The sequence below is a fragment of the Belonocnema kinseyi genome, chromosome 5 (genome assembly GCF_010883055.1).
Source record: "Belonocnema kinseyi isolate 2016_QV_RU_SX_M_011 chromosome 5, B_treatae_v1, whole genome shotgun sequence".
Classification (NCBI taxonomy): Eukaryota; Metazoa; Arthropoda; class Insecta; order Hymenoptera; family Cynipidae; genus Belonocnema; species Belonocnema kinseyi.
Window position 1 is genome coordinate 77,101,956 of NC_046661.1, and position 10,429 is coordinate 77,112,384.

The following is a 10,429-nucleotide window of genomic DNA, read 5'->3' on the forward strand; positions in this document are numbered from 1 at the left end:
ATGACCATCACGGGTATACGGGCGAGTAGGGGGCGCCATGTTTCTATAAACTGATATTTCTAATGCATTGTGACTCTCTATTTCTCTCTGATAATATTATTTTATATTCCAGTGTTTTTAATTAGATAATAAATAATGCAGCAATATTAACTGTATTTAATATTCGGCTTGTTCAGTGTAAAAATTTTTTTCTCCAAAGAAATTTGATAGATACACATGGATCATGAAATCCACATGGAAGTGCCAGCAGTTCGCTTGCATGAGATTGTATTTTGTACAAATACAAACCAAGATTATTTTCATTTTTAAATATTGAGTATTGACATGTTCGTATGTTTTTCTGGTGTTCACTCTGCTGAACCTTTTTGACACATTCCCTATTACTATCAGTTTAAAAGTGTCTACTTTCAAGCAAACAGAACACTTTTCTGCTTTCCTTTCAAATATATTGAATTAAACTATTTGCTGAGAAACTCATTTGCGAAAGTGGCCACTAATTTTATTTTACAATGAGTACCTTAGATTACCTGCCATTTATGCTCGTCCATAATGTGCGATATATTTTGGTTTTGGCGTTTAGGAAAATAGATTCGAAATGCTAGTTTTTATTGTGGCTTCGTTATGTGAAGAGTTTCTATGGAAATATTTTTAGGTAAAAGTTTACATTATTATGGTTCACATTTTGTGTTTCAGAAACGAATAGTTTTATTCGCGTTTTGGAAATTTTCTATCAGGAAGACACCTTATTACCTGTGAGTGTGGGCGGGGAAGTATCTTAGGAAGGTATATCGGATTAAAGGATGACTGAAACGGTATGCAAAAAGGAAGTAGATATGCATCATGCATCGTCAAGGGGGGGGGGGGGGGGGGGGGGATTATAACACCCAAAACTCCTCCCTTGGCTACGCCACTGCTCGTGGGAGTGTATTAGGAGTGTCAAACTCATATGTCTGATAGATGGAATTCTTCGTTGGATAATTCTCTACAGGCTTCCATACTTTCTCGTCACATTTTTTCAAACCCTAAAAAATTATTCTAAAAACTCAAAAAAGCGATTTTTCCCCATGTATTTTCAGGGTGGCCACAAGATTCAATATTTCAATTTCCCTGACAGTTCCCTGACTTTTACCTGACATTTAGACGAATTTCCCTGACAGAAAATTATTAAAAAAGCGAATAAGGTTTCAATAATGTAGCAAGAAAAATAATGAAACAAGCCAGAAAAATGTGCTTTACATGGCAGTATAGATAAATTAAGGTCAGACAACTCAGCGGCCCCACTAACGAAAAACAAAATATCATATAATTACATTATAATGACTATTAGTTTCTAAGAAAACAGGGTGACACTAGCTTACCGTCAACTCAGCGGCACCCTCTACAAAAATCATGAAATTTAAAAAATGACTAGATTCATTGTTTTGCTATTTTTTGCTTTACAATGCGCTATGAATCGCTTGTATAAAATGAACCCTTTCCAATGTGATATGAAACACTTTTTTTAAAGAAATTCTTTTTTTTTAAAGCAACCCTCAGTGCTGCAAAAACGTATTAAAAAAAAGAAACTATCTGGATCCCGTGCAGAAATTTCCCTGGTTGACCCTAATACAATAAGGTTTCCGGTCGGATCCCGGCCGAGCTAACCCTGGCTGGGTTTCATGGACAGGAACCGGGCGGGAGCCGGTCGGGCTACATTTTTCTCGAATCACGTATTCCGAGGCTGGTCGGTTACTGGCCGGGCCAACCCTGGTTATATCCCATGGTCGAGAGCCGGCTAAGCACTGGTCAGCTTAATGTTTTTGTACAAATTATACATTTTTTAAGAGCCGTGATATTATCAAAGACGTAATTATGGATGCTAGATGAATTATTATTTGAAAATTATAATTTAAAGATTTATTAGATCAGTGAAACAAAAATGAGCTTTTTTAAATTCTTTAAGAAAAACGTTAAATTTTTTCGAATAATTTACTATTTTAAATTAAACTGTTATCGATTCTGCTATGTGCAACAACAGGAATGATATAATTTTTATAAACTTCTCTATATTGAGACAATGTTTAGCCTGTACAATTTCAAATTTACCGCCATATATAGCGCCTGCTGTGTCTGTCGTCTGCATAGACACTCAGTAATTTTTAATTTCACACCTCGAACGAGGATACTCCTTGCACTCATGTCCCGTCACGACTCGTCGTCCCACTTAGTGCGCGAATAATAATTATTTTTAATTGAAATATAGTCTTGTGTATACAGTTTTTACTTTCTTCCTTCCTAACCTTAAATCACCACGTGGCTTCCAAATTGCTATTAGATTCTATCATCAGGGAATAGAATTCTACTCCAATTTTCTTGCCAGAATTGGTTCACTTCATTTGACATTTTAAGTTCACCATAATCTGTGCGATGAGCCTTAAAAGACAAAACAAGTTACCAATTTCTCGCCTGAAGCAACATTTCTTAACCGATTTTTGGCCGGATTACCCGACCGGATCCCGGCCGGTATTGAAGCCGGGACCCGACCAGTTTACCGTGACGTTTTTAGCCGGATCCCCCGACCAGCGCCGGGCCTGAAGCGAGGCCATCGGGCTGGGACCCGGCCGTATCCCTGATTGAATTCCTACACACATTAACGGTTAGGATTTTTGTGCTCTTTCTTTATTTTCCAATGACATATCAAACGCTTCTGTAAAATTAAACATTCTATAAAAAAGCAACACCCTGTAATGAAAATAGGTATTGAAAAAAGTAAATATCTACCAATCAAGCATAATTATTTCTTACCCCTAATCTTTACAAAAATAACCCTCATAATTTATACGCTAAAAAAGGAACATTTTTTACCAAATTATTTTTCAGTCTATGTGTATATATTAAAAAAATATAATTGTCCTTTTTCGATGCATCTTTTAATGCCTTTAAACAACTTCCAGCACAACAAATTCTTAACGAAAAAAATTCATGTTCATATAAAGATCAATCTAAATTTTCAGAATGATTGAAATTTTTGGAGAGCAGACTTTTTCCAAAGTAATTTTTTCAAATAGTGATTAAAACTATGTTTAAAGATAAGTTGAAGTAATTTTAAACCCCTAAAAACCAGCCGTGTGACTAGGGATACTGGGGATCTATATTTATGTTGCAAAATACATCATTGTCACGCAATAGCAAGTCACCAATTTATTATCTCCTTCAAATAGAGGGTCGTGGTGTTTCTGCTAATAAATATTCAAAATTCGAACTTGTGAAAATTCGATTTTATAAAGTTAATTCGGTTGTTTTATTTTTCCGGTGGGTCGATATTGTAAGGAATCAAATTTTTGTATCCTCACAAAACTACCCTTATCGCAAAATTCATCTGAATTTGTTTAGTGGTAGACTATGTACATTTCTGGAAAACTACATTAGGGAAACCCATACAAGTTCAACGTTATCCAGGTAGATCGTTCACTCGATTTTTTTATCGACTAAATGCTATAAATTATCAAGTTTTATTAACACCAAAAACTGCCCTTATCGTGAAGCTAATCTTAATTTTATTGGTAATATATGACAACTTTGTACAGAACGGGATGCATTTTTTTTCGAATGTGATTTGGGAAAATGGTTCTCATAGATAAAAGATCAAAGATAAAACACAGATAAAAGCCAAATGTATTTTACAACATACATGTAGATCCTCAGCATCCCTATTCACGAAAGTTCTGTTTAGGATTTTAAAACAATTTCAACTTATCTTTAAAAATAGTTTTGATAACTATTTGAAAAAATTATTTTAGAAAGATTCTGCTCTCAAAAATTTTTCAACTTTTCTGGACATTCAGATTATTCTTTATATAAAAATGGATTTTACTCGTTAATAATTGTTGTGCTGCAAGTTGTTTAAAAGCATTAGAAGGTGCATCGAAAAAGGTAAATTATATTTTTTGAATCCACACACATAAACTGGAAAATAATTTTGATGAGAAATAATTATGCTAAAAATTACCATATTACTATTTTATAAGTCAATTCCATCTATGTATATATCGACTTTTTCTAATACGTATTCTGATTACAGTGTGTTTCTTTTATATAGAAGGGTTGATTTTACAAACTCTATTTATATGACATTGGAAAATAAAGAAAGAGCACAACAATTAAGAGCGCAACAATCCCAATAGTTAATGTATACAATTTTTGGAATCAGTATACATCAGTCATAATTTGCTTCTTAGTTATGCTTTAAAAATACCATGGTAATATTTTATAAGTATTTTCCATTTAGATAGCTTCCTTTTTACATTCTAATCAGAGAAGGTATTAGATTTGTGTAAAATTTGACCCCCCTCCCAGTTTTTGTCAAATGTCTACGTTTTGAGACCCCCTGAATCCGAAGAACAGGTATTTACGAATGGTTTGTATGGCTGTATGTCTGTATGATGTATGTCTGTCTATCTGTAAACACGATGACTTTTGAAACAATTATTCTATTAGATTGCCCTTTGGTACACTCGTTTAGTGTCCTAAACTAAAGGTCAAGTTCTTTAGCTGACCATTTTGGATGAAAATTCAAAAAGTTGGCACATTTTGAATATTTTTGAGACCACTTTTTTAAAAATTCAAAAATTCTCTGTACGGTTATTCATAGAATTAAAAAAATTTAACAATTTATCCTAATGACTTTTTTTGAAAAATCAAAAATGACTAGAGTTATAGCATTTTAAAAATCCAGAAAAACAAACTAAAATGAACAATTTAATTCAAACAACGCATGATACAAAAAAATGTCTGAAGAAGAAAAACGTTGCTTTTTGAAAGCCCTACAAGATTATGATAAAAACTTTTTCAATTTGGTCAAAAAGTTGAAAATTCCAAATTTGATCGTACCAAAAATTTTTGAAACCACATTTTTCCAGATTTGAAAATTCTATATACTGTTGTTCATAGTACTCAGAAACTCAAACAATTTATCCTAATGACTTTTTTTCTATAAAAAGAAAATTATCACACTTAGAGCATTTTCAAAATCCAAAAAAACAAACTAAAATGAACATTTTAAGCCAAAAACGCATCATATGAAAAAAAGTCAAAAAAAGAAACAGTTTTGTTCTAGAAACCCCTACAAGATTATGATAACAACTTTTTTAATTTTGTCGAAAGGTTGAAAATTCCAAATTTGATCGTACCAAAAATGTTTGAAACCACATTTTTCCAGATTTGAAAATTCTATGTACGGTTGTTCATAGCACTCAGAAACTCAAACAATTTATCCCAATGACTTTTTTCTATAAAAAGAAAATTATCAGAGTTAGAGCATTTTCAAAATCCAAAAAAAAAGAAACTAAAATGAACATTTTAAGCCAAAAAACGTATGATATGAAAAAAAGTCAAGAGAAGAAAAACTTTGCTTTTTGAAAGCCCTAGAGGACTATGATACCAACTTTTTAAATTTAGTCGAGAAGTTGAACACTCCAAATTTGATCGTACCAAAAGTAATGAAAAATCAAAAAATTCCATTTTTTGGTCAAACTATGCAAGACACGAAAAAATTGAAACAGCACAAATTGCGCGCCCTGGAAAGAACTACAAATTAAGAATGAATCACTTTTCGATATAAGCTACGGAAAGAAATGAGATAAAACTTGTTTATCCAAAAAAGAGCTATAATTTTTGATAGGACAGTTAGTTTTTGCTTTAGTCGTAAAAAATAACATTCTAAATAAAAATATTAAATTTGTTTGAAAAAAACGACACAAGGTATGAACTCAAATTACCAGATAAAAGTTGTTCGCCTAAAAAGATCTATAAATTTATTATTAATTATTTTTTAATAGCACAAGTAGATTTTCTTTTAATCGTAAAACATAAGATTAAAAATTAAATAATTAACTTTTTGGAAAAAGCACAAAAAACACGAAAGAGGACATAGGCTCCTATATAGGACCTAAATAGGTTTCTGTATTAGACCCTATGCAGATGCGCAGTATATTTTATTTAATCGTAAAAAACAACATTGAAAATAAAAAAATTATAAAAACAAGGAAATAAGAATTAATATGATTCAATTTTTATGCGTATTACGAATTGTAATGATATACATTTATTGAAATGACACATGTTTCAGAGCAGCTTAGAATACAATTTAAAGCAAAATAAGAAACAAATACAAAAATTATCATGATAAATACAATCTGCTTTTTGTTTTGCAATTTTTTAATAAGTAATCCCTGGCAGAGTTACATAAAAAATGTATTATAATTGATATAAAAGTGTAGTGTATAATGTAGAAAAGTTGCCAGGTTGGACAAAATCGTGTGCGAAGCACGAGATACGTGGTGAAAATGTGTTCGTTAAAGCCAAAAGAGCTTTAACAAAAGAGAGTTCAAAATCACAAAATTACAGGTGTCGGTCCGTTCACCTTTGATTTTAAAAGGTCTGTGCCCGAATGCGGAAGAAATGCAAAGACTAAGCGCAGAGTGCGATTGCCCTCAGCCGCGAGCCGTAGGTGCGCTCAAACTCTCGAGCTAAGCTTTTTTAACGAAAGAGAAGTCACAATCACAAAATTACAGTGGTGGATTTTTTGAGTCTTAATTTTAAAATTTTTGCGCAAGAATGTGCAAAAATATAAAGAACGAGCGCGAGATAATTACATAATCAAGCGCGAAACGCGAGAATCAACAGTCGCGAGCTCTGGGCGCGCTCAAACTTGCGAGTGAAGCGAGCCGCGCGCACAGCGCGTGATGAAGGTGTGTCCGCGTCACCGGCAGATTATTTTAAATACGTTATTGCAGCGCAGGGGGTTGCTTTTTAAAATAAGTTTTGATTTTACAAAAGTTTTTATATCGCATTGAAAAGCAAAAAAATAGGAACAAAATCTAGCATAGTCATTTTTAATAATTTTTTTTCATTACAGGGGATAATTTTTTAAAATAAGGTTTGATTTCACAAAAGCGATTCATAGCCCATTGTAGAGCCGCTGAATTTTCTGACCTAATTAATTAACTAAAGGATATGTATGCAAACTGTAAATAAAGAAATAACTACAAATAAAAAACTAAGAATCGAATTATATTTTTAAAGAATGCACATTGAAAAAATATTAATATTGATATTAGGAAGTGCTTCCAAAATATTATAAAAACATATAAATTTCTATTTTCCCTGACAACTGCTTCATTTCTCTGACATTGCCCTGACTTCCCTGACTTTCCTGACATGTGGCCACCCTGATTTTATATGGGAAACTTCAAGTCAAAACCGGCACCTGTTAAAATCAAAAAAATTTACAAAAATAAAAATTAGGGAATTTCTTTCTTCGGATTTTTAACATAATGGGGGGGGGGGGGGGGGGTCGTTGCCCTCTAGCATGCAAAGAAATTTTGCCATGCATTTTTGGACCACCCTAGTGCGCACATAAACTGTAGACGGCCGTGCGGCGCGACGAAGAAAAGGGTCGCAAGCTGAATGCAACTACTACATTGATTGACTGCTCTTTTGATTGCTCGCTTGACTGCTCGTGATTGGTGACAGTCTCTTGTTAACTCATACTGACTCGCTCACGATTTCGGAATAGTTCAAGACATTTCTACTGATTTCACTTGAATTTTGGTCATTTCAAAAGATCGAATCTTTTTCAAAAGATCCACACTGAAAGCACATAGCAGATAATTCGAGAGGGAATGGCCCCTCGTTGCAAAGTTTGAAATTATTAACAAATTACTTAAATGTTTTAAAAAATGGTTAAGAAACAACAAAGGCACACCTAGACAATTCGAAGACGAATCCAAAAGTGTTTTTCGTTTTTTATCGGGTGCTTATTTTGTTTATAATTAATTACAAAAGTTTCAAATCCACTCTCTAAATTTGAATTAGTAAAATATAACTGATTTTCAGTTAAATTCGACTGATCTCTGTAGCTAGAATTGGGTCACTGACAATTAATAGAATTGTATTGATTGGATTAGTAAAACGAAAATTACTAATTGAATCAGTTATATGTACCTGCACTAATAAAACTGATTGATCAGATATAATAGTATTGTAGAAATCAGTTCATTTGAAAAGGTTACGTTCTAAATATATTTCGGCGCTATTTTGAAATATGAAATTGTTTAAAATTTGAAATTACTTAGGACGTGTAAATAATGAAATGAATAATCAAATAATAATCGAATAATTGCTTATTCATTTATTGAAATAAACATTTGAAAACTCAAGTCATTCTGAATCAAACAATATTACTTATATATAAAATATTATTTAAATAATGCACATATTTCCGGTTAATACATATTACAGTGATCTTAATAACTAAGCGAACTTATTAATCTAGAACATTTTCAATTTGTGTCCAATTGAAAAATTTCATCAATATAATTTGTAAACCGGATTTAAATACACTAAAAATAACGCTTTAAGCTTACGGATCTCTTAAAAACAAAAATGCCATGTTTTTGACAATTATCTAACTTTTTGAACTTTAGTCTAATTAAAAAAATTTCAAGAAAATATATTTTATATCTAGTAAAATTTTATATTGATATTTCTTAATCTAACAAAACAAATTTTAAATGTCATTGGGATAATTTGCAAGACTTTTTGCCGTGCACCAAGAACTTTGACAAAAATATCTAAAACGCGTAAAACTTTTTGTTTTAAATTTAAAAAAATGTAATTTTTTACATTTTTATATAATTGAAAAATTTCACTCAGTTTCTAAATATATTTGACATACAGTGAAGACTTTTAATAAAATTTCCTAATCTGTCAGACAAATATTTTTAAAAATGATATAAAAGTACATATGTTGCAAGTCTTCCACCCATGTATAAGAAACGTTGACAAGCATTTCTGAAATTTGAAAAAAAATATTTTTAAATTCTTAAAATGCTTAAAAATTTTTTATATTGGTTGAACATATATCTGGTTAATGAACATAACCTTCATTTGCAGACCTTTGAATAGTGCATCGATGGCTCACACGATTGAAGAAATCCTTGTAAAGTTAGCGTGGCTACAACATTCAGGTAGGCATACAGAAAAAAACAGGAAAATCCGTCATCGCATATACCCTTACGGTCCTTTAAGGGGTGATAAACTTTTAAAATGCTAAATGTTTTTGTGCATGAATATTCAATTAAAAATTAATACCTTTCAATTTTTCGATGACTTCATCATCGACGATGCCTAATTATAGCAATTTCTCGCACAATTCTTTGAAGCTGAATTTCTCAAAATTTGTCATTTTTCTATTCTCTAGTTTCCGTCGTCTGCTGCCAGTTAGGTATTTTCACTTCAAATCAAGAGGCTAACTTCACTTTATAGATAGCTGAGGGTAAAACAAGGGACCAAGTGCATGGGATTTACTTCAATCTTGCTCTATTTTGCTAATATCTTCATAAAATATAAATTTTTCTATATAAGTGTATTTGAAAAATAGTTTATATTTTTTAATTTCTATTTAATTAAATGATAAAATTATTATAACTATTATAAATTACAACGATATTACAGAAATAAAGTTTTGTACGATGCATTTGATCCATTGTTTTCCCCTCAGCTTTTAACGAAGTGAAGTTAGCTGATGGTTGAAGTGAAAAATATTCTGAGGAAAAATTTATAATTAAACTTTTGTTTAAACCTCAATATTACAAATAATATTGGAGGATAAATAAAATCCTAATTAGAAATTTTTCCTCTCTCAATTTATTCTAAGTCTACAATTCATTCACTACAGTTACGATATAACTGATTAACTTCATTTACGGTTTTTTTTACTGTTAAAATTAGTAAACTTCTGAAAATAACTGATTCATCAATTAAAATGAAGTGTACTTAATGAATTAGTAAAATTGCTACGAATTCAAATTTAGAGAGCATATCTAGGACAAACTTGAGGGTCGTGAAATCTCAACTACTTATTTGAAACTGAAACTAATTGTTAAAAATTCATTTTTTCGTTAACGATTCATTATTTTAGTTGAAACCGCTTTTTTGTTGAAAATGTATATTGTTTAGTTGAAAACTAAACTGTTTAGTTAAAAATCCGTCCTTTGTGGTAGAATATTAATCTTATCGGCGAGTAATTCAGATTTTGATTGAAAACTTATTTGCATGGTTAAAAATTTATGTATTTTATAAAAAATTAATCTTATTGGTAGAAAGTTAATCTTCCTGGTTGAATATTGATATTTTTGGATGAAAATTCATTTCTACAGTTGAATATTAGCTTAATTGATTAAAATTAAATTTGTAAATGAAAATTGAACTATTCCATTTTTTGTTTTTGAAATTTGATCAAGATAGGAATTTAGTCGCCTGAGTTGAAAATTCATCTTTTTGGTTGGAAATTGAATTATTTCATTGAAAATATATTTTATTCTTTAGAAAAGTAATCTCATTAGCTGTTAATGTTGGGAATTTTTTTTTCTTTCATTGGAATTTATTT

At 31.0% G+C, this 10,429-nt stretch overlaps 1 long non-coding RNA gene across 1 annotated transcript in view; it reads left to right on the forward strand.

Annotated features, from left to right (window-relative positions):
• Positions 1-9,030, forward strand: part of LOC117172671 — a 35,558-nt gene extending 26,528 nt beyond the window's left edge. Inside the window, exon 3 of the long non-coding RNA XR_004467042.1 lies at positions 8,935-9,030. This is a non-coding gene — a long non-coding RNA (uncharacterized LOC117172671). The remainder of the gene's footprint in view (positions 1-8,934) is intronic.
• The last annotated feature ends 1,399 nt before the right edge of the window (positions 9,031-10,429 follow it).